The following is a 26,566-nucleotide window of genomic DNA, read 5'->3' as shown; positions in this document are numbered from 1 at the left end:
TCACCACTTTAACAGCCCGAAGATTAAAAATCTGTCAGAAAAAAACCCCTGACGCTCTAATATCCAAATATCAACTAGCTTTAAAACTCCCAAAGTACTATGTCTAAGCGTTCAAAACTCTACGAGCTCAAAAGTCCAAAAATTCAAATGCCTACTTCAAAAAATTCCAAAAGTTCCAAAGTTCAAATACCCGAAGACCTGTACGAAAGTTGTTACTCGAACTTATGTAGGGCACTTGTTTTGCAAGACAGTTGTCGTGTGTTCGAGTCCCGAACTGGAATGATTCTTAGTGTCAATAGCATCGTAGCCATGCAATGATTCTATACGCTAAGAATCGACTCCGAATTCTGTTAAAAAACAGAAGGCCAAATTCCACAAAAGGCATGTGATGCCAGAACTTTGCTTTTTTTGGGTTCATGCTTCCATGTCGTAAAATGCAACAAGTTTCTTTTTTGCTGCTTTCCTTTTATCACTTCATTCAATCAAAAATTGTTGTTTTTATATTTATTTCTAATTAAATGTGTTGAAGCAGGACGATGTACTCTCAATGATCGATGCTGCAATACAGAGTCTTTAGGTCTTTTTTCGGAGATGGCTGAACCGACTTTCACAAACTTAGAGTCAAATGAAAAGGCTTGTGGTTCCTGAATATTATTTGGATCCGACTTCCGGTTCCGGAGTTATGGGGTAAAATGTGCAAAAAAATGGAAATATGTGTTCTAACTTTTCTCATAGATGGCGCGACAGATTTTCACAAACTAAGGTTGAAATGAAAGGTTCTGTTGTCCCATACGTAATTCCAGAATTTCATCGGGATCCGACTTCCGGATTCGAAAAGGGCGAAAACCCGTAAAAAAATTTCTAAATCAATATCAAATCTTCTGCAATTGATAGTTTTTATCAGTAGACGGTCAAACAAACCGATTTCGGTTATTGCTTTTCGAATCAACATGGGAAATTACTACATAACAGTTCAAAGCGTTACATGTTATTTAACAAGATGCATTACCTTAGTCTAGTGCATTAAGCTGAATCGAAAAAAGCGCTTGTTTCTTACCATTTCTTCAAAATATTTCTCCAAAGAACTAATCTCACGAACGACTATTAAAACAACTTTTACATTATCATTAATTTTAGTACATGTCGTGTAATGTAACTGTTATTAAAAAATCCAATTACCATACGACAAAAAAAACATTAAAACAGTATACTATCTATCGACAGTAATCGCACTTTCTCCTCGCCTGCCAGTCTGGTCATGTCGTGTGCGATGGTGGTAGTGGTGGTTGTGGTGGAGATGGTAAAGGTGATGGTGGTATAAAGTGTGGTGCAATGAATTTAGAGTGTTTCGATTGGAGAGTTTTGCGGTGATACCATGATTTATGAATATCTCGCTAATCGATCAACACGCGGAGGTGGCGGAGGGTCGTGACGGTAGAAACCGGCCTCCGACGGTACCCGGCGAGAGGCAGCATAAAAAGTGTCTAAAATCTCGTGAACCGGGAGCCCGGAACCAGTTTCCCTGTAGGCATGTACGGAATGTGTTAAGCAACGGCGAAAACATGGGTCGGATAATTTATTAGCGCTCTGGTTGCGTGCAGTGAGGATTTTGCCGGCATGGGGCGTGTAACTGTTGGAAAGTCTAGACCCAATCGGGTCCTACTTGCGATCTTCGTGGAGAAAGGTTGATCGAATTCGCTAACTTAAGGTGGCGAGAGATTGGCGTGGGAAGAATTGACATTTGGCAAGGGTAAAATATATCGTGAGATTAAATGCATGTATTAATGATGCACAGATTCAGGGTTTCAGTAGAAATATTGCTAACTAAATTCCATTTTGTTTTCTCACGTGCAGAGCTAAAAAGAAAGTGCAAGATCATCACTGTCAACTCATTCTTCAACGAACACAACACGGAAACCTTCCTTCTTACCGGCACTCTACTGCGAAGGCGGTAGGACTTCAGAGTGTGCATGTGTTATTTGCTCTTCAACAAAAACAGAAATCAGCACAAGGTCATGCGTTTAAATGGTGGTTGTAGCGAAGACTACTTATAAAAGAGTACGGGCGCGCGCTTGATATATTCTGCATATAGACTAACGCAAATGTCGCATACTTGCATATGAGTGACAACAGGGAAATTCCTATTCATTCACTTTGACTTTGGGATCACAAAGTTGGCAATGATTTTGCGTCCTTTTATTACGATGCATGCTGCACCTATTCTCCATAATCGTTTTTAAATGAAGTGCCGTACGTTACCGACCTGGGAGCTGCTATTCGATGCTGATACATTTATTACTTATATTGCCAGTATGCACAAAGTTGCACTGTTATGATCCATATATTCCGCCGCAAAGCACTACTATTGATTGATATACAAGTGCCCTTTTTCATTGTCACACTGAACTATTTTTAGCGCACGTAAATAATCTATCACAGAGCCGCTTCTCGTTTCACGCAGCTAAAATACTATGCTTTTGTGCGGGAAACACTCACACAATAATGATCGATAATGGATTGAATGTCCTTGCTAACCGATGTATAAAAGCGCATACATAAAACAAAGTGAATAGATGATAGGTGCGAATAAGCTTTTCTTTTTCGAGCAATGGAAAACTATAGGCTTTAACAGTTTGACTTGTGTTAGCGAGTATAATAGTAACACTAAATGAGACACCAGCAAAAAAGTTTGATTTTTCTCAGGATGTTATCACCGCCAAGATATTTTCCGATTGATCATAAATTTTTATTCAATAAAGTTAATATTAAAACTCTAAACAACAGCTGCAACGAATCATCGCATGTATGTTTCAATATACTTCCCTTTCCTGAGAACATGAATTTATACTTTGTTACGACTATGCAGTTAGATTAAATTTTTTTTTCTTGAGCAACATTGATGGGAAGAAAACGAGAGCGATCTTGAAAATGTACAGTCTTCTATACATTTTCAAAAGCATACGACCACGAGCAGAATTCAATCTAGTGCTTTTCCAAGTTTGACATAAATTCTTGAAAAGAATTAGTGTCATTTCTTAAACTCGAACTTATATTGTTTTTGTTCCTCAATGTTTAGGCAGCTGGTTACCGAGAGAAAATATGCAGTTATTTAAGGTCAATTAGTCCTAAACTAAGGTGGTATGATAATGATAAAATCAATGATAGTTATTTGATTATGTTTAGATTTAATTATGCTCTGTAGTTACTCTCGTCCTAACAATTATAAAACAAATATAGAACTTGTTTTGTTCTTATCTCCTATCTCATATCTGGTTATCACAGTAGATACCAAGACAGTTCAACTGTTTCAACTAAAAATATCTAAGACAAGCAAGACGTCTTAATCAAGAAGAGTTCAGACTTGGTCGGATTCGAGACCGAGGAATATTTAAAAATATTTCTTATTGCTCATACTCAAATCATATCTTGGGACCGTTATTTCGCTCGTTCAATCCTCCAAAATAGAGTTAAGTAGTTTATTTTTGCTCATTTGCTCACTAAGCAAAGGGGGCCCGTATTCAAATCCCCCCAGGGCCTGTTTGTTTCTCTCAGCGGTCCTGACTACAAATAACTAAGCGAAACACTTCCAATGAAAACTTCGCTTACGAATCACCACATAAGAATAAGCGATGAGGAACGCGTATGAATTGAGCTCACCACAACCTATAGTTTTGAAGAACAAGACATAACACGAAAGATGCAAAATACATCTTCCAGATTAGACTATTCTTAAAAGCTCGAAGGAATAGAAATATAGCTGAGATATTAGCACTTTGTTGAACTAACAGTTCGGCTGAAAAGTTCGTATCGTTTAATAGAAACACACATTTTTTTGCCAAAATTCGTTTTTATTATTCAACATAATTGCCATCAGAGGCGATACAGCGATTATAGCGATCGTCCAACTTTTCGATACCATTTTTGTAGTACGATTTGTCCTTTGCCTCAAAATAGGCCTCAGTTTCAGCGATTACCTCTTCATTGCTTCTAAATTTTTTACCATCGAGCATTTTCTTGAGGTCTGAGAACAGGAAAAAGTCACTGGGGGCCAAATCTGGAGAATACGGTGGATGAGGGAGCAATTCGAAGCCCAATTAGTTCAATTTCAGCATGGTTTTCATCGACTTGTGACACGGTGCATTGTCTTGATGAAACAAAACTTTTTTCTTCTTCAAATGAGGCCGTTTTTTGATATTTCGTCCTTCAAACGCTCTAATTACGCTATATAATAGTCACTGTTGATGGTTTTTCCCTTTTCAAGGTAGTCGATAAAAATTATACCATGCGAATCTCAAAATACAGACGCCATAACCTTACCGGCCGATTGTTGAGTCTTTCCACGCTTTGGGTTCGGTTCATCGCGTGCAGTCCACTCAGCTGACTGTCGATTGGACTCCGGAGTGAAGTTATGGAGCCATGTTTCGTCCATTGTTATATATCGACGAAAAAAATCGGTTTTATTTCGATATAACAGCTCCAAACACTGCTCAGAATCATCAAATCGTTGTTGTTTTTGATCGATTGTGAGCTCACGCGGCACCCATTTTGCACAAAGCTTTCTCATATCCAAATATTCGTGAATAATATGTCCAACACGTTCCTTTGATATCTTTAGGGTGTCAGCTATCTCGATCAACTTCACTTTACGGTCATTGAAAATCATTTTGTGGAGTTTTTTCACGTTTTCATCGGTAACAGCCTCTTTTGGACGTCCACTGCGTTCATCGTCTTCGGTGCTCATATGACCAGTACGAAATTTTGCAAACCACTTACGAATTGTTGCTTCGCCCGGTGCAGAGTCTGGATAACACTCATCAAGCCATTTTTTGGTATCGGCGGCACTTTTTTTCATCAAAAAATAGTGTTTCATCAACACACGAAATTCCTTTTTTTCCACTTTTTTCAAAATAACAAAAGTAGCTTCACTCAAAATGCAATATCTCACAAACTAATAATCAGACAGCTGTCAAATTTATACACGTATCTTTTGAAGGTTGGTACTAACTGAAAATGGTATGGATTTAATTCTAGTGGCGCCCTCTCATAGAAACGATACGAACTTTTCAGTCGATCTGTTAAGCGATAGTAAAGTAAAAAAAAACCTGTTTTAATCCACCTGGTGGTGTGATGATGCCTTTCTCATATCAATCATACTATCATATATAATACTGTGGTATTCTTCGATTCTTAAAATTTTGAAGAGAATTACATACATAACATTAAGGTTCGCGTATTATTACTAGAAAGGATTAAACATAATTTCTAGGGAATCAAACAAAATGTTTCTCAATTTTTTCAATGTCGATACACTTAGGGGAGAGTAGGACAGGCTCGATCACTTATTTTTCGATCGAATTTTTGTAGTTAAATATTTATATATGTGTGGTTCCATATGGTTTAAAATAAACAAATTAGTTAATTCTGCTTAGAATTGCAATACAAGAAAAGTGACAATCTTAGTCTAAAACTCTTCCGTTTTTCTGAAAACTGTTCGAGAAAAATTATTTCAGTTTCAGCTTACTTCCACTAATACATTTGATTAGCAACGCACACTTACCTATATGGATTTTCTCTTGCAGAAGTTTTTACGAAATAAAGATTTACGTACCTTCTTTCAGAAATCCCGCAAAATAGAAACCTTTAATTCAGCACGCGAAAGGCAATGAATATTGTAGGTTGTCGTAAAACTGTTTATTTTTCCGGTATACTACTTTTTTAACAGAAAACATTCATTTTATTTTGTGTGTAGTTCCGTCAAACATTGATGAAAAATTGATCCAAACTGATATTTTTGATAGAATTTTTGTATTTAAACAAAATTTTCAATTTCGGAAATTTCATGAAATTTTTGAAACCGGAAGCGACAGCCATTTCATCTTTGAACTTGATCAATGGCCATATAGTAGCTTTCAAACGAGCCGAAACTTGTTAAAATCGATTCCGTTATCCCTGAGAAAATGGCGCGGTTAAAAACAACTCGTTTTGCTTCCCCTTAACGGAAACGTCAGCATGCAGTACTACATTAACGGTGCATAGCTTCGTAAATTTACCGCAAGAGCAAATTGCCTGCCAGATCATAATTTTGTTTTTGATTTATTTTAGTTAAATCTATTTTCATCTTCATAAATTTGGTGAAATCTTGAATACATATCATAGCCCATCGCGATTCTGTAGTTGTTCTTGGTGAAACAATTTCATTTCATCAGGACTGCTCCTGTTTCTTGTGCGTCTTTTACTCCAATGCACGTGCTTTATTCTGAATACCGGGGAAACATTCTGACGGACAGATTTTTACCGTATTTCGATATGATTGACATACATTTTTTTTTTTTCATAAATACGTTTATTTCTTAAGGCAATTTACATAAGTTTTTCTTCGCCGTATCATCATTTTTACATAGAATTCTTAACCTAATATAATACTAATATAGTCACAGCGATTTGAGTTTAATAAAACATATTCCTCTTATATTTTAAATATCATATTAGCTATTTCGTTATTTATTATGAAATCTACTTAAGAACATTATTTGAACCAAGCGATTAACTGCTATAAATTATAAGATAAGCTTAAATTTTTATACATTTTGTTCTTGATTTCGTAACCTATTTTGAGTTTGTTTGTATCAGCACATCATTTTTATTAAAATTTTGCTATTGGATGAACTAATGGACGCAGTAGGAATCAGAACTAACCCTCAAAAGGGTCAATTATTAAATTGAAACTTCAATTGTCTTTATGAAATGATAAAGAAGTTCCATGAAAGAAAGGTCACGACAAGCAAGAATGTCTCGAACTGGGACATTGGATAGTCTACCTTGGGTACGCAGGGAATTTATTAGTTGAGATCTGACATCACGATACTCCACGCATGTCCAAACGACATGATCAATATCCCGATAACCTTCGCCACAAGCACAATGATTAGTCTCGGAGAGCCCAATTCGAAGGAGATGTGCGTCTAACGTGTAGTGATTGGACATGAGTCTGGACATCACACGAATGAAATCCCTACTCACATCCAGCCCTTTGAACCATGCCTTTGTCGATATTTTAGGAATAATTGAGGGCATCCACCGACCTAGATCATCTCTATCCCAAGAAGCTTGCCAGCTGGCAAGTGTTCTTTGGCGAGTCGCGCTATAAAATTCGTTGAAAGCAATCGGTCGCTCATAAATTTCACCTTCAATAGCACCACGTTTGGCAAAACTATCGGCTCTTTCATTGCCTGGAATGGAGCAATGAGCCGGGACCCAGACTATTGTGATTTGATAATTATTATTCAATATGTCGTTCAGACACTGTTTTATTTTGCCCAAGAAAAACGGTTCATTTTTGCCAGCAGCGTTTGAGCGAATGGCTTCAATTGCACTGTGAAGAGGAAATAATGGTTTGGAGATAATGTGACGATTACATTCAAGCTATAATGAACTGCTGCTAACTCTGCTATATAAACAGATGCAGGTTCTTGAAGCTGTCGCATCTTCAATTCGCGATCCGTCCGTGTAAAACATTTTCTCAGAGTCAATATGCCTGAACTTACGTGAAAATATTATTGGGATTTCCATAGAGCGTAGGTGATCCGGGATTCCACGCACTTCGCGCTGCATGGATGTGTCGAAAAATAAAGTTGAGTCAGGGACATTTAGGAGGCTGGCACGGATAGGAATATATCTTGAAGGGTTGATTTCCTGTGACATATGGTTAAAATATACAGTCATGAATCTTGTTTGAGATTGAAGCTCAACTAACCTTTCGAAGTTATTTATAACTAGGGGATTCAGTACCTCGCATCTTATTAGCAGTCGCGACGAAAGCTCCCAAAAACGATCCTTCAATGGAAGAACTCCCGCCAGAACTTCAAGACTCATTGTATGTGTCGAATGCATGCAGCCTAAAGCAATTCGCAAACAACGATACTGAATTCGCTCCAGTTTGATAATATGAGAATTTGCAGCGGAACGAAAGCAAACGCATCCATATTCCATCACTGAAAGTATCGTTGTCTGATACAATTTTATTAGATCTAGCGGATGAGCACCCCACCAAGACCCTGTTATCGTTCGAAGAAAATTTACTCTTTGTTGGCATTTTGTTATCAGATACCTAATGTGTCCTCCCCACGTGCATTTGGAATCAAACCACACCCCGAGGTATATGAAAGTTAAAACCTGTTGGATCATTCTTCCCATCATATGAAGCTGAAGTTGCGCGGGATCATGCTTTCTTGAAAAGACGACCAGCTCTGTTTTCTCCGCAGAGAATTCGATACCCAGATGAACAGCCCAAACGGACAATTTATCTAAGGTATCTTGCAATGGTTTTTGCAGATCAATAGCTTTGGATCCAGTAACTGAAACCACGCCATCATCTGCCAATTGCCTTAGTGTACATGGGGTTACGAGACAGCTGTCAATGTCGTTTACATAGAAATTATACAGGAGCGGACTGAGACATGAGCCTTGCGGGAGACCCATGTAGCTAATTCTGAATGTTGCCAAATCGCCATGTGAAAAATACATGCACTTCTCTGACAAAAGGTTGTGCAAATAATTATTTATAACCGCTGGAAGTCCATGTTGGTGGAGCTTGTCTGAAAGAACATCAATGGAAACTGAATCAAATGCTCCTTTAATGTCTAAAAATACAGAGGCCATTTGTTGTTTTTGAGCGAAGGCAATTTGGATGTCAGACGAAAGCAATGCAAGGCAATCATTCGTCCCTTTATTTCTTCGGAAGCCAAATTGAGTATCTGATAACAAACCTTTCGTCTCGACCCAAGTGTCGAGACGTCGAAGAATAATTTTTTCGAACAATTTTCTGATGCAGGACAACATTGCAATAGGTCTATATGAGTTGTGATTGGAAGCTGGTTTCCCCGGCTTTTGAATGGCGATAACATTCACTTGTCTCCAGTCAGGTGGAACAATATTTTGCTCAAGAAACTTGTTGAACAATTCCAACAAACGTCTTTTTGCTAGGTCGGGCAGATTCTTCACCAAATTGAATTTAATTCTGTCCAACCCTGGAGCGTTATTGTTACAAGACATGAGTGCTATGGAAAATTCCATCATTGAAAAGGGGCTATCAATGGAATCATCATTTGAAGATGACTCCCTAATAATGCTATGCGTAGGAACAGAATCTGGACAAACTTTCCTCGCAAAATCAAATATCCATCGATTCGACATACATTTTAAAATTTGTATGCTTAATGATATTTACATTACTATTTTCGACAAAGAATTTAGTTGTATCGTACTCAGAAACGAATTGTGTGTATGAGTTCCACACTTTTTGTTCATTTAAATTTCTTGCACTTCATCTACATCGTGACTCATTGGTTGTTTCAGAGAAACTTCTATTTCGTTTATTGTTGTTCGAACTCCGAAGTCAACTAATTGGTTTCGTCTCTCAACCGTTTACTAGATTAGTTCATCATCCGTAAGTGACCGTATCGAACGAGATACGAAAGCGAACTGGAATTATTGAATCAGTCAACATATGCAGCATAAAGTTGTTTAATTCTCATGCACAAAACGTAGAAATTTAATCAAATGTCGATTAAATGGAACGAATTCAACTTGAAATAACTCAGAATTTTGATCGTCTATTTCTATACAATCTATTTCACCACAACAAAATTTCATCACAAGCGATTGTGTTTCACTTGAACTGATTTGTGGTTGCTATGGTTTATCTACCAAACTACCAACCTAGTTTTTTTTGCGCAAATGTTACCACTTTAGTAAAATGCGGTTACTCGAAACCAAACCAGCCTATTAGGCTTGCATCAGATAGATGGTAAACCATATTAGAAACACCAATGGCATTGATAGGTGAAAAAGAATATATGAATATTTTTAGAACAACATGTTGCCGTGAACTTTCAAGATTTTTTTTTAATTATTTACAAAACTAGTATAACAATATTGTTAATTGAAATACTAAAACACACATTTTCTCAATTTTACTACAAACCTCAATTGATCGCAGTGTCAAACTTCAATGTTCGGAAACCAAGTGGCACTTTTGTAATGTAAATCTTCGTATGACTAATAAAAATTGCTTTCTGGGCTTTGATCTCCACTGAAAGATCTGGGTAAACCTTTAAATTCAATTCAAATTCTGGAGTAAATCTTTATATGATACTTCTACTATTTGATATTCAAACACATCCAAATATTATTAGTCTGTATCCCTTTTACCCAGAGATTTATCCCACATTGGTCTCTGATCCAGCATAAAGAAACTCTCTTATTTTCAATCTCAGATAAATATAGTCATTCAAATGAAATCAAATCACTTTACAGAAGCCCACGCATGCTTCTGCTTGGTTCATTTAGACGCCAATCCGGTCCGATCTCCGACCTCACGTGCTGTTGCTGTTTGTGTTGGCGTTGAATATCTCACATAGTCACTTTTCCGGCTTTCCAACCCGCCGCAGCCGGTCTGTTATTTTTCAATTTACTTCGAAATCATTCATGTTTTCCCCTACACATGGGCAGAAACCACCAGCACCGCCTCGTCTCACCGGTTGAAATGCAGATTGTCAACTCCATTCATCTTTCGTCTTCTCATTACCAGCTTCGGCGTCGAAGGGTCCACCAGTAGACCCAGCCGCCACGAACGAAAGTAGACCCTAGCCGCCAGTCACTTTTTTTTCCTCATAGTCGTCTTTGCCTACCTCTTTCGAAGAGATTACCTGCTGCATTGGGAAGCAGCAACGACACCCCGGAGATGGCGGTGGAAAATTTTCCTATTCGCGGGGGCCAGGGCAAAAAAGTCGCAGACATTCCCCAACGGCTAGTTCGCGGTTGACATCGGGACAAACCGTGCGGGTCCTCTCTGTGGCGGTCTAATCACAATTTTATTCGGCATATTTGGAGTGAATTTCAAGTGTTCAGATAATAAGGTGGTATATTTTTTTATGGTCACGTTATCAGTCACGTTACTAAACATAGGAGCTTTTTATCAGGACGCACTCGGTTAGATGTGGTTTCGTTTACAATTACAATGGCAAAGTAGTGCAATATATGTTTTATCTTATAGACTGTGCAATAATGCACTGGACATTATTGCATTTGGTATTTGATGTATTCGTGAAATTCTCGAAATACTTTCGATGTGTCTGCTTATCGAATAGGTTCAAGGTTTAAGTGATTGTGATATATTTTTTAGCGAAACTATAAGATAACTGATATCGACAAGAGTGCAATCTAGAGTCAAAGAACTGAGTAAATATTTGAATACAGTAACAGAATATCTTGAATTTTACTTGTGAAGTTGATCCGACTATCGAAACAAATGTTATCATTTGATGACTGGATTCTGGTAGGTATACGGAGTACCTATGTTCTTTTTCTGTTCGTTTTCCTACTGAACTCTTACAATAAGCCTTCATTTTTTCAATCCACCTAATATTTCGAATGTCCTTCTGTAATTCGTTAGCATCAAGTGTCAAATGCTTCATATAACTTCTTTTGAGTCTTAGTGAAGATATTGAAAAAAGCTGTTGTGTTTCTTCTAATGAAATACCACCTCTGTACGAACATTTTGTATTATGAAATATATCACCTAAGTTACAATTGCGTATAATAGTTTCACAATTTTGTGATTTCTTGCCATTTCTTATTGCAATTATAGAGTTCTCAATTCTATGGTCATGCATGAATCTTCAAGCTCTGGAATAGTCTCTCAATAGTCAATAGTCTTAATATCTTAATTGGAGTTGATTTAAGATAAAGACAAATAAAAGATTATAGTGCTTACGCCCGTTTTGTTTACCTACAATCGAACTTCTGAAATATCTCATATAAAACCTCCTCATCTTTTTATATCAACATCAACATATCAACAAAAATCCAACGGATGAATTCATTTCTCAGTATTCAATCCATGAAGTCTTGAATATTTTTTTAGATTAGCTCATCATCCTTAGAACGGAGGTCGCAAGTAAACTTGTTGACTTTATTATCTACTAAGCATCAAAGCATTTGCTTTGGTGTATCTACCAGGCAAATGATTGCGGTATTTTCCGTTAACTGAGCGCAAGTGAAAAAATATCTGATGTGGTTTCGCCGCATCTTTTTCGTCCGCTCATTCGGACCTAACTAAAGCAAAGAAACCTAGCTTTGAAAACACAGTGGCGTCTCGTGATAAAATTGACTAGTTATTGCACTGCTTATGTGATATGTAACAGTTCGTTGTAAGTGAAAACTAAAGATTTAGGAATGGAGATTTGTTTGTGTTTTTCAATACAATGAGATAACGATATAATTTCAGATGGGATTTTTTATTGAACTAACGAATCTCAGAGCTAAGCTGAGTAATTCTTTCTCTTCTTGAATCTGTGCAGTAACTCACGTGCACGGAAAAGACACTAACTAACTAAAGGTTGTGCAGTGCACGAGGTGCACATGAGGACGAGACGTTACTGTGAAAACAAATAAATATTTTGGATGAATAGCCAAATATTGTAGTTTTCTAATGAATAATAATGTATTCGAAATTACTCGTTCGGCGAAACGACTTTCGATGAAATAACCCACTCCCCAATTATACAAGACTAGCATAGGCGCACAACTTTAAAAACTTGTTTAAAAAAATCTGTTTTAACTAGTGATATAATATTGTTCTTTTCATATAACTCCTGATTTCATAAATATTATTAAGGGATTTAAAAAAAACTATTTTGTTTGAATCTTGAATATAATAAAAGTTTGTTTGAGCATACACTTGCATAACCTTTTTACACAGTTTTGAGTCAATATCATAGGAATTCTGCTTTTTTTGCAATTTCGGCTCAAAATTTTGAACACACTTCACCTTATTACTCCGGAATCGGAAGTCGGACAACGGACCGAACAAAAATCAATAGCTTTTTATGAGACCATCAAACCTTTCATTTAAGTCTAAGTTTATGAAAATCTACTTCGCCATCCCTGAGAAAATGATGAGAGTTTCGTTTTTTTTTACACTTATTCGCGGAAACGGGAACTGGGATTCGATATAGTTGAAATCGATTCGTTTGGCGAGTAACTAACATAACTTATGAATTGAAAAAGTTTTGATCCAGATTTAGAAGATTTGTTTCGTGTTTACATTATCGTTCTTAATGACGAGTTGCTATTTCATACACATTTCACATTGTGTTTCAAGAACCGGACAAAATTTTGTACAAATTCTTGTAACCATAATACTTTTCATTTGTATCTTATGAAATTGGTCCAGCTATTTCTGAGAAATTGGAATGATTTCCGGGTTGGAGTACACGATCCGTTTTTCCAGTACCTCCAAAACTGGGAACGAAGATCTGCTATACTCATCAGTCATGGGACTGTAGTGCATTTATTTAAATTTTTTTCGCACATTTTACACCGTTACTCTCCAACCGGAAATTCGACTCTGATAAAATTTTATAGCAGGTTATGGGACTACGTCGACATTCCCACGACAAAAGGACCTAACTGCAAATGACAGTTTCTCTTTGTTTACTTTTTCTTTCACGATTTACCGCACTGATTTTATAGTTGACGTCTTACTCTTCGCAAAACTTTCAAGTTAAAACCACAAGCTTTCGAATTATATTGAAAACCTTGGATAAATTACAGTAATGGCCCCGTAATAATCAAAAGAGAAAGTAAACAAAGAGAGGCTCTCATTTGCAGTTTGGCCCTTCTGTCGTGGGACTATCGAAGTGAACTTTCATTTGAATCCAAGTTCGTGAATATCGATCCAGCCATCTCCGAGCCACCGGTCGACTCCTCTATTTATAATTTTCAATTCAAATAAAATTGATTTACGATGTCCCGTTTCATGGACTGAGCAAATCATGTACGGAATCATACATTGACAGCCAAACCTTTTATCACAAAACAAACCGAATTAAATTCACTTTTGCTAACCAACGACAAACAATACTGCCTGTCCTATTTGAAGAACTTTTTATAAATTCCGCAACTATGGATGGACTATAACATGAAATCCTCTCATTTCACTACTAACGCAAAACTATCTCAGATTAGCACACTTTCCACGCAATATGATAAAGGAATTTTTGAGTATATAATTATCTTATTTTCCAAACACCTAAAAACTTCAGTTATGACCAAATGTACTAGTAATATGCTCATGTTTGCAGTCATTGAAAATTTGGAAATGAGATTTGATCGGAAATATAAATGAAACCTTTATGTTACTAAATAAAACTATCCGATTATCATACGTTTTTTCTAATTTATTTTTCTCCAGCTGCTACCGTTTTACTTCTGAAACCGAGACTAAATGTTTATGGAATTTGAAAGCAATCCAAGACTACAATTGCATGATGAAGTTCATATGAAGTTAACGAAGCGCCCCTTCCAAATGAGCTTGAAAACATATCTAATTTTGAATTTGTCGCTCTTTTTTTTAGTACTTCGTTAAGCTCATATGAAGTTAACGAAGCACCTCTTTTAAATAAGTTTAAAAGCCAATCAAAATCCAGTGGATAATTTGTTGCTCATTAGTTGCAAATTAATTACGATGGTTTGGAATTTGCAGCTCAATTTTTTTTAATTATTTCACTAAGTTTATATGAAGCTAACGAAGCATTCCTTCCAAATAAGCTGCTGCAGCTGCAGCTGAGAATCATGAAACGTGTCTTCTCATGAGATCACACCTATTATTAATGATATTATTAGCAAAATGATTTAAATCATGAAATTTTTTAAGAGATTTGCTCTCAAAATCATCAGTAATAGGCATGGTCTTATGAGAAGTAATGTTTCATGCTTTTAATGATTACTTAATCATGGTACCGGCAAGGGATTTGTGTCCGTGAGAGGATGATTTGTTGCTTGTTAGTTGCTAATTAGTTACGGTGGTTTTGAATTTGTTGCTCAATTTTTCTTTCGAGTACTTTGTTAGCTTCATATAAGTTGATAAGCGAAGTACTTAAAAAAATTTAAAAAATTGAGCAGCAGATTCAAAATTACCGTAACTAATTAGCACCAAACTATTCACTGGGTTTCGAGTTGTTCTCAAACTTATTTAGGAGAAGTGATTTATTAGCTTCATATGAACTTAGTGAAGTACTCAAAAAAGATTAAAAAAACGAACAACAAATTCAAAACTACCATAACTAATAAGCAACAAATGATCCACTGGGTTTTGATTTGTTTTCAAGCTTATTCAGGAGGGTTGTTTCTTTGAATTCATATAACCTTAACAAAGTACTTTTAATTTAAAAAATTGTGCATCAAATTCAAAATTACCGTAACTAATTAGTAACTAGTTATTCACCTATTTGCATTATCTTCGGCGAGATGTGCCTCGTTAAGTTCATGCTCATCTATTACATCACCCCCAGAAATTCTGTTGATTCCATTTTACATGCATAATTGTTAAAAATTCCTGTATGGCAGTTCGATATTATTTTTAATAATTATAATCATAAAATGATGCGGTGTCAAGATGCTTTACTACTCAATTTAGTCACGTTGATTATTAGTCACGAATAGAGCAAAACATGGTAAGGCTCTATCTCTGAACAACGACTTTCTGTAAATGTAGGAACAATTCACAGTTTACTATTTATTTTGTTATGTTTGGTGTTTTTTATTACTTCTTACCTTTTTCATATAGAAAGGCTATGCAATTACTGTGAAAAACCGGCATTTTACCCGGATCGGACTTCCGGTTCGGGAGTAACGGAGTAAAATGTACAAAAAAAGGAGAAAAAGTTCACTCGATTTTCTCAGAGACGGCTCAACCGATTTTCTTCAACTAAGATTCAAATTGAAAGCCTTATTGAATTATTTTTTCTCATATAGAAAGCTTAAGCAATCACTGTGAAAACCGACTTTTGAGCCGAGACTCGTAGAGCCGAGTGTCATATATCATTCGGCTCAGCTCGTCGAGTAGGCAAAATGCCTGTGTATATGTAACGTTTTTTTGCACTAACTTTTCTCGGAGATGGCTGAACAGATTTTTCCAAACTTAGATTCAAATGAAAGGTCTTGTGATCCCATACGAAATTCCTAAATGTTGTTCGAATCCGGTTCCGGAATTATAGGGTAAAATGTGTAAAAAATGAAAATGCTATTTTCGGAAATGACTGGACCTATTTTCACAAAGTCAGATTCAAATGAAAGACCTATGATCTTCCACAAAATTCCTAAATTTCATCTTGATCCGACTCCCAGTTCCGGAATTACAGAGTGATTAGTGTAAAAATTCCGATTCCAAATCACCTGCTCGCTTTCCTGAGAGATGGCATGAGCGATTTGTACAGACTCAGATTCAAATTAATGGTATTATGGTCCAATACATAATTTCTGAATTTCAGTTGGATCTGACTTCCGGTTCCGGAATTATAGGATAAAATGTAATAAATATTAGTATGAAAAATACTACAGTATTATATATGGGAGTATGATTGATATGAGAGAGGCTTCATTATATCACTAGGTGGATTAAAACAAAATCACTTTGAAAGGAAATAAATTCCATTCAATTCCACTATATTGAAAAATCTGTACTATTTCACCACTAATGTCACAAAATCACGAAAATGTATCAGCACTTTCCTTCCAATTGACTTAGAACTGACGAAGGTTGCGAATAGTACACCGAAGTACTAGTATCTGTGCCTGTTACTATCACGTGACAATAGTGACGAAATAGTAAACATTTGTTTGATATAGTGGAATTAAACGGAATTTTTTTTGAAGCGATTCTTGTCTATGCTTAAGAGTGTAGAATGAGAGATCACTGAAGCTCAAAATATAGTTCAAGTTCAGAATATTAAGAAGATAAGATTTCAAATTGCGTACCTTCCAACATCGAATTCATTCCTATCGAAGCCACTTTTTTGAGTGGACCGGAAGCAAGTACTCGATCATGTTTTATTTGAACGATTTGATAACTTCATTCAATTTTAGTTGATTTTTGCTTCTAATTATTGCAAACTAAAATTCATATTATGCCTAGTGACACATTTTTCTTGACTATTGCTTAGTAACTAAATTAAAAGTACAATAAATAAAAGTTCAATTTATTATGTTTATATTTAACTGATGTATCTATATATATAAAAATGCAGAGATCATTCTTTGTAATCGCATCACGTAAGAACGGATGGACGGATTGAGATGATTTTTTTTTTGTTTGATCAGTTTTTACCCTCACCGGGCTCGTACATCAAAAAAATTAGGAAAACTTACCGGAAAAGTGGGAAAAACCAATAAAGTTATTTTGTATGGACAATGGAATTTTCCACTGAAAAAGTCGTCAATGATTGCTAGATCTACGATTGATGTTTGGCGCGCAACGAGTTGCATAAGTGTTTGGCCGCCGAAGAAAGGAATACTAGGTCGTTGAAAGAATCTTTTGGCGCGCAACGAGTTGAAGTGGATGTTTGATTCATGTGGTTCGTCATTCCGAGCCACGTGCTTAATAGGGTATCAACATTGTTGCCTACTAAATGACTGGCGGAATTCCAGAATGTGTGTAATGGAGTCAGCTGAATACTATTGGTGTCATTGGGAATCAACAAAAAGTTTGTGCTCTAGAAGCGCTGAAGTCAAACTAAGAGATTTTTCTTCCATTTTGCTTTCGAATGATTTAGATACACGAAGCGCACGTAATAAGTGGCAATTAGATATCAATATTCAAGATGGATTGATACTATTTCTCTAAATTGTGTACAACATCGTCAATCTGGTAGATGATGCTACAAGAACTCACTGCCTCTCAATGCATGAACCGTGAAAGATATTTTCTACATTTTTTCGCTCCATCTCATACTTTGAGTATTTCACGGCCCTTACCAAAATAGATACAGTTTTGCAATAATCGGCGCTGTGTGGAATTTAACAAGGGATAATCGCAATTTGACAATTATCCCAGAAAATCGAACCGATGAATCAACTTGATGATTCTCATAGTAGGTTACAATATTTCGAAACCTTTGTGTTGAGCATTCACAGATATTTTCATAGACACAACTTATGCCGAAGTTATATGTACATAGTTAGAATAGGCGACAATAGTAAAATAATTCTATCAGAATTATCCACTGCTCGAATAGAATCGGATCGCAAAACGAGAATTGCTTCAGAGCGAATCCCTACCCCAACGTGCTAACCCGTGATGTTCAGAAGGGTTGTCGAGAGAAAATCGTTTTCGCACTGGTGTCCATTCTGTGTTAAATGGACCATGCAGGTGTTTTGTTACTGAGATGATATTCGTCTCACTTTGATGGCACTGATTGAATCGTGTGAAGAGTTGCTAGAGAGCAGTGCTGTAAAACTTCATTCAATTCTATTGAAACTGAATGTGGAACACATTGACGATCTCTCTAATGCAGTAAACTTCACTCTCTGACACACACAATGTTTGCTGACGGCCCGAACGAGCAGCATTCAGTTCATCACTCGTTTCTCTTCAATCGAGTATCAGTTTAACCACCGTCAGTTGATCTCTTGAAGTAACAAAACATCTCTTTCAATAGTGTGAGAGCGGCCTTCGAATGAGGTTCATGTAAACATTCGAATTGGTTCAAGATAATAGATGAAAGAAATATCAATCACAGAATACACATAAATTATTTGTTTTCTCCTCCAGCTTTCATTTTTAATACTTAACTCCATTTATAATTCTATTCGTTTGAACTTGCTTACTACCAGGAGCGAAGACAATGAAGGAGCTATACTACTTGGCACTTGAAACTGAACAAGCAAAACTTCAAATGACTAGAAACGATTATTCTACTGATGATTAATTCTGAAAGATTCACTTGAAACTGGTAGCAAAAGTCAAATGAATTAGTAGGGATATGCTGACGGTCAGCGGCCATAAATTTCATTTTCATCTTATATTATTCGATTGAAAATGAAATTTTACCGCACTGCTAGAGAGCATTCTTTTATACGATAAAAGCCATTCTTGGTGAGAAGAATGCTCAAATTGGTAAGTTCAATATCAATTTAAAATGTAAGCGTCGTCTCTCCAAGGCACCAGAAGTTCCTTCGTATCTAAAAATATCCACTTTATTAGAACTCTAAAGTACGAGTGGTACTTTTTGGCAACTTGAACGTACAGAACAAGTTTTTAGAAAACATTATCGATGCTTAAAAGCTGTACACATGTTCACATTAATTTTGGATGATGTTTCTTTTTTTGGGCTAAAGCGAATGTGTGTCGAATTCCGTTGATTGTAGGTTAAGTTATTAGCAAAATTCGAACACATAAATGCGAACAAATAGTTTTTGGGCGAGACGAAGTTCGACGGGTCAGCTAGTACTCAATATATTGATATCATTTGGGTCGAATTTTTCAAATTAACCAGTGGTCGATAATGATGGTTGGAATGAGACAAAATGCACGTCCTTGATTTGTCCGAAAAGCAAAATGTAACGATTTCTTTCTTATTGAACCATAAACCAATTAGTAACAATGTAATTCGTTCGCCACGCAAAATGGCATGGTCTCGACTTGTCCTACAACGATGCTGGTATGCTGGAGATAATATTTATTTTAAACTAATACCTTATCTTGACAGATGAAAATGAAAACGAAACCACGAGTCACATCACCGTTATCGTATTAGTTTACAGGTTCTAAGAAATGTTCGCTGACACCTACCCAAATATTTATCTAAACAAGATTATACACTGAGGTCTTTTTTTATGCGAATTTACGTACCGCATAAAAAAAAACCGCATAACTCTGAAAATTCGCATAAAAAAAAACCGCATAACTCTGAAACTTCGCATAAAAAAAACCGCATAACTCTGAAAATTCGCATAAAAAAAGTCGCGTAAAAAAACCGCATAAAAAAAGACCGCATAAAAAAAGACCTCAGTGTACTAACTATCAAAGTAAACAGAGATCACCTTCAACAGAGGTTCGTGTGACACAGCGCGTCATCAATTGTTGTTTCGTAAAAAACACCATCAATGAGCTGCATTCGTTCCTTTTTCTCTGTTCAATGACACCATTCACATGATTGTGGTATCCCATAACTTTACTTTGATCTATTTTCTTACGTTTATAAGCAAATGCTTCCATCCTATAGTTGGCCGACAGTATTACTTTGACCTTTCATATCGAGCTGATGGCTTGCATGGAAAAACACCGACCCCAAGTTGACCGCACGATACACTCGTAGCTTACCAATGAATGCACTTCTTCCCAGATCAACCGGCGGACTACGTGACGCGAGCAGCGTGCCACGTGCAGTCGAAATTCATTCGTTACACAACGTCTTCCCCAAAACTTTCCATGTCGACGGTTGAAGCAGAGAAGAGAAAAATTCGTTTGGATTTAATTCCGGTCACCGAAATAATTCTGATAGCGCGCTGTGCCCCACCTAGGCGCCATCAGAAGCTATAAAGTTTCCTACCGAGTTCAACCGAACGTGACCGACGGTGGATTATTCTTTGCACCAAATGATAATTCGATAACGAACACCACTGCTATTATGCGAGCAGTTGCGCATTAATACATAATCGGTTTGGAAAAGAACGGTACATGTGCAAAATTTGGCAGAATCGTTTGATTGAATAATTGACAGTACTGTAACATGGTTAAAGTTGAGATAAGAGTCTGGATTGCAGAAATTCCAACTACGGTGATAACACGAACCAAGTTGTCCAAAATCGTAATTAAAAGCGCAATTAAAACAATTCTCTAGTATCGCCAATCGTACACAACAATAATATAAACATGTGTTTTTGTGTATTTATTATTCCATTCTCTTCCTTTAACAAATTTTGAATGGCTTCGTTGCGTTGATAATACAGGTAGGGGTATTTACGCCTTTGGCTTATCTGTTTCGCTCCTATTTTTATACTCAAATCTTTTCGAAATGGTGTTTTGGTTTGGATTCGCACACTAGACAAAAAAAATCATCGATCAGAAAGCTCACTGCAGAAAAGTTCCGTACTGATTTTTAGACAACGCGATTCTCTTGCATGGCAAAAAATCAGTTGTGAAAAGCTCACTGGCGAACATTCTGCTAGATGATATTCCTCAAAAAAGCTCACACATTGAATATAGCTGATAGGATTTTTGTGAAATGAATTTTTATAGCCGTTGTATCTCAACTCTTTGCAGAATATATAATGAATAAATTCGCCGATGAACAAATACTGAACCTTTCTAAAAATGTGGTTGATAAGTGGATCAATAGTGGTGATGTACTTGAAATTTATTCGGCACTACATCAAGTAGCCAGTGCTAATAATTATTAATACTAATTTTTCTCAAAAATGGTGTGACCCATTCCTCAAAACTAAAATTCCGGTCTTATGATTCTATACAAAACTTTTGAATTTAATCTGGATCCGAGTCCCGACGTTTTCGAAATTATAGAGAAAAGTGTGTTAAAAAATTTGATACCATCACTTAAAGGGGCGCAACAAAACATTTTTTAAATAATTCTAAAACGACATCAAAACTGCTCCATTCGGTAGTCATTTTCAGTAGACGGCCAAACAAAATGATTCCGGTTATTCCGTCAAGAATCGAAAAAAAATATTTTGAAAAATACCACAGTTTATAAGGGAGACCGGGGCTAGTTGGCCGAGTTTCGCTTTCGGAATTTCTGTACTCTTTCTGGTTAGACTTTGTGATAAACGCTTTGCTCTGTCATGAAGATACACCTTTCGAGCACATGTGTGTGTTTTTTTTCATTCCCGAATAAAAATCATAAAAATAGTTATTAACAATCCGATACGGAGAAAAAAAAATCGGCCAACCAACGCCAGAGCCGAGGTAGGTTGGCCGAGTTTTGAAAAATATGTAAAAACATCAATTTTATCAATAAACATTTTCATTTGTTAAAAAAAAGTTAGTATGCATCATTTTTATTATGTAAGTACGTGGAAAAACTGGTTTTTGAGTCTTTTTCACTATTCTGGAATTAGTTTCGGCAGCATTAGTAAACTTTTTCAGTTTCCCTTCTACCTTTTCCTCTACCAGCGTTCGCGCTTACACTTGTTTTCATTTTTTACTTCTCCAATGTTACTTTTATTAGAGAATTGGTAAAATTTTTGGATTCGCTATTCGCGACTTTGACGCTCCTCCGAATCAGTTTGCCTTGGGAAGAGGTCTTATATCTGCAGCAGATTCTATATTGATGGACGAGTTTTGTTCAGGGTTGGGTCAATCTGCGAAAAATCCTGTCAGGAACTCTAAATGCTAAAAGTTTTGATGGCATTTGATTCATAAAATATTGGAATCATCTTTTCTATCGACAATTTCCAACTTTTAATGATTCTAATCTCTTATTTCTATTTGTCAATGATTTTAATTTATTTCCATTACTTATTCCTCATGTATATTTTTCCTTATAATCATCAATATAAACATATAATCCAATTTCGTCCAAAAAAAGGGTAACATTTCACGAATATTCAAGTGCACTTTACTCTAAGCTAAAATTACAACAAAACTCGACCAACCGGCCCCAATGAATGTTCTCGCGAACAATCACGATTAACAAAAATAAAAGTAAGGTTATATTGAAAACCGATATGCCATTTTGTAAAGTTTTGAATACCCTTTCCAATGGTACTACGTTTTTGGAAATCAAATATAAATTGATCCACGTTACACATATTACTTTACAAACACAGAAATTTACTCACAAGTGCCAAAAAAAAGAAAAAAAACGTACTCCTACACAAACGACAACACGCAAACAACTAAAATTACGTCGGTACGTGGGTGACCTAATGCTCCATCAAAGTCATTATAGATGTCGCCACTACGCATAATAGCCTTATCAGAAAAGCTACTCTGCGAATCGGCCAACTAGCCCCGGTCTCCCCTATATGATATAATAATTGATATGAGAAAGGCATCATTAGAACACTAGGTGGATTAAAACAGGTTTTTTTTGTATAAAGTCAGTTTCCCCATACTAAATCCCATACAAATTTTAAACCTCGGGCGTTAAAATATAGTTTCACCGATCGAGCTAAAATTTTGCATAGTTCATATGGAAAAGGAACACGAAAAGTTTGGTGGAGCTGAAATCTAAATTTTGTTCCGCCCTAACGGCTTGGTTGACCAGCACTTTTTTCAATTATGATAAAATCTGTATAAAATGTTCATTACGACCTAAGTAACAAAGGTAAACAAACCGAGATTTTTATTGCATTTTGTTAGGAATGTTCTAATACACATTTTGTTAGGAATGTTCTAATACAAGTATAAACAAAAGTGTATGCGCGGACTTACGACAAAATAGTTTTCCACGAAAAAGCAGATCTATTGTGATATTATGAAAGTGAGACTTACTGTAGAGTTGGAGATATTTAATAAGATCGAGTTGCTATTAAGCTTGTTGAGAAATACGCTGATTAATTTGGAAAGAAACTGATTTGTTTCCAATCGTAGAAACCGTTATGAATCCTTCGTTAAACAAAAGCGAAAATTATCAAAACACACTAAAAACGAGTCGACTGTCATTTTTTCCACTTGACATGCAAAACTAGCTCTTACTAATGTTTTCGAGCAAAACTGGCTTTCACACAAGTGCGAGTAACAAAACGACGAATGAACACTGTGACTTTCGCAAAACGAAGAAACTAAGAGACGCAAAACGACTTATGTGTCAAGTCAACCTGGAAAAAAACGACCTATCATACTGTCCAATGTACATGATCAAATAACAAAACGACGTAAGTGTCGTTTTTGCCTAAAACCTATCTTTGTAGTTGAAAATTGTGAATAACTCACTGTGATACGTTGCATACAAATTTGACGATTTAGTGAAGAAATGAAGTTGTTGCAATTACTCATTTTTAAATAGGATTTAAAATTGTGCGATTATTTTTCAACATCGCTTTTCTCGATTCAGCTGAAATGTTACATATGTCGTTTTGAACATTTTATGCAGAAATCAAAAAATGAATCAATTCGCGTAGTCTCCGTGAATTGACAGAACGGTGGAAAAAAAGTAGTGGCTAGCGATGGATAATACTTTGATTATTGGATTTGTAACAATTTTCTGTTAATAAAGTTTCAAATTTCGAAAAAAAATCGGCATAGATTTATTTATACCTCTGTTAGTTACTTAACTCTTGCTAGATTGGCGAAAATCTCTCTTTCAACGTTTCTTTCCAATAATTATATCAAAATAATATTAAAATATATACTATTCTCTACGATATAATTCAGAAACAAACATATAGGATCCGAATATTTTAGCTAACTTCTCACGTAAGAACTACACACAAAATTTTCTTGCTGAATCTCGGCAAAAAATTCCGAGATTTGCACAGCCGAGTGCTCGGTAATCGTCTCGGCAAAATGTATAATCACTGAGAATCTCGGCAATCCAAAATTTGATAACTGTCAATCATTGCCGAACTTGTCAGCAGAAATTTTGCTGTCAGCTCGGCAAAGTTATCAGGATGGAATCATGAATTGCCGAGTTATCAGTAATCGAAAAAAGGAAAGGTTTTTCTTTATTCTTGCATGAAATTAATATCACAAAACCTAATGTTGATGAATGGGGTATTTTAAGTAGTGTATCGAAAATAAGCTATTCACATACATTTGTGCTGTACGCATGTATTTGTGATGGTTTTCTATGCTCAGATAACAGCACGCTGTGCGTTTGGCTGTCAGCTTTCGCTTGTTTACTTGTTTGTGCGGTTGAAATTCTGCGTTTTCAATATATCGGGTATTGAAAAGGAAGTGCAAATTAAGGTTCTGGACACATGGCTAAGTGAGCAGGGTATTACTTTGCGAAAATTGATGAAGCGGTTTGGATTTCATCAAGGAAGAGGCAAAAAACCCGGTTCTTCCAACCCAAAACTGGACCAGAAAGTGATATCTCTAATCATGAAGAACAAATCAATGTCAATACGTGATTTGGCCAAAAAAGCAGGAACGAGTGTCGGAATGATCCAGCGTATCAAGAGACGAAATCACCTGAAGACCTACAAGCCTAGAAGCAGAAAATCTCGAAACAAAGTGTAGAACAGAAGAACCGAGCAGCAACAAGGGCCCGGAAATTGTATTCGCGTCTTTTGCAGTGTCCGGATGCATTGGACGATGAGACTTATATTAAGGAGGACTCAAAAACCCTTCCAGGTACTTTACTGTCGTCGTTGGGGAGAATGTGAGCGATGCGGACGGGTCGATTCAAGTGGAGAAATTCGGTCGAAAGATACTGGTATGGCAAGCAATATGTTCCTGTGGTTTGAAGTCAACCATTTTTTACACTACCGGAACAATAAACTATTCGTCCCGGGTTGGCGGTTCAATGCATAGGAAGCTGGTCTTACAAGCCAGTTGTCGTATGTTCGAGCCCCTACCTGGAAGGGTTCTTAGTGTCAGTAAGATCCATAGTACTAGCCATGCAATGATTCTGTACACTAAGAATCGGCTGCGAAGTCTGTTGAAACAGAAAGGCCAAATTCCACAAAAGGAATGTAATGCCAAGACTTTGCTTTTGGAACTATAACTGCAGAAATCTATGGATATGAGTGTCTCCAGAACAGATTGCTGCCTTTATATAGGAAGCATAGTACACCTCCACTGTTTTTGCCGGATTTAGCGTCGGCTCACTATGCCAAAACCACTGTCAATTGGCTATATTGGTATAAATTTCGCTGAAAAAAATATCAATCCACCAAATTGCCCTCAGCTTCGACCCATCGAACGTTACTGGGCAATCGTGAAGAGGATCTTCAAGAAGACTGGTAAGGCAGCTGGGAACATGCAGGAGTCCTAAAAAAATTTGCGCTCAAGCGTCCAAAAAATGCGATGCAACACTTGTCCGGAACTTGATGAAAAGCGTTCGACCAAAAGTTCGAAAATTCGTGAAGGGATAACTGAAATTTCATCCGGTTTTAATTATGCTCAAGTTTAACCTCGTATAAAAAAGGATCAATTTTTAGTTTGAATAAAATAGCGTTTTTTTATCATAATTTGAAAGAAAATTTTGTGGATAGCTTATTTTCGATACACTCCTTATTGAAATTCATTTCATTTCGGCAAACAAAAAAGCGCAAACACCAAAAGAAAACATCACGGCAAAAGCCAATTGTTTCTAGTGCTCTTTTTTAAGGCCTTTACTTGCGAATAAGCGGATATTTTTAAATATATATACATGCAAAGTAGATAGTTTTTTATTTCACTTATCTTTTCTATTTGATTATCTTTTTTTACAAATCTTTTTCCTTCATCCAATTTACTTGTTTTCCAGTTCCACGAGCAATGGCGACGCGATGCTTTGGAAAATCGAAAAGAGACATTAGATGACAAGTCTCGTACCGAGTTTCAGTAAAAACTATCTCACTGTTCGAAATCTCGGCAACCGGGCTTACTGATTTCGGTAAATTTGTTGTTTACTGACAAGTTCAGCATAATATTATGCCAAACTTCGGTAAAAGTACGCGCTTTACTGAAATATCAGCATATTACTTTAACGAATTTCGGTAAAGAGCAAGTGAATTACTGAACAATCAGCAAAATTTCGTGTTGCCTCTACTTCGGCATTTCAAAATGCCGAGCTCGAGAATCGGTTTTAAGTGTGTAAATTCAAATTTTTTCTTCCAT

General features: G+C 36.3%; 1 protein-coding gene across 4 annotated transcripts in view; it reads left to right on the top strand.

Annotated features, from left to right (window-relative positions):
- The window catches only part of LOC131433097 (myotubularin-related protein 3), a 71,018-nt gene that overhangs the window by 27,506 nt on the left and 16,946 nt on the right, over window positions 1-26,566 (top strand). The window lies entirely within an intron of this gene.

Source organism: Malaya genurostris, chromosome 2 (assembly GCF_030247185.1).
Source record: "Malaya genurostris strain Urasoe2022 chromosome 2, Malgen_1.1, whole genome shotgun sequence".
NCBI lineage: Eukaryota > Metazoa > Arthropoda > Insecta > Diptera > Culicidae > Malaya > Malaya genurostris.
The sequence above is the reverse complement of the archived record's forward strand: the minus strand, read 5'-3'. Positions and strand labels throughout refer to the sequence as shown.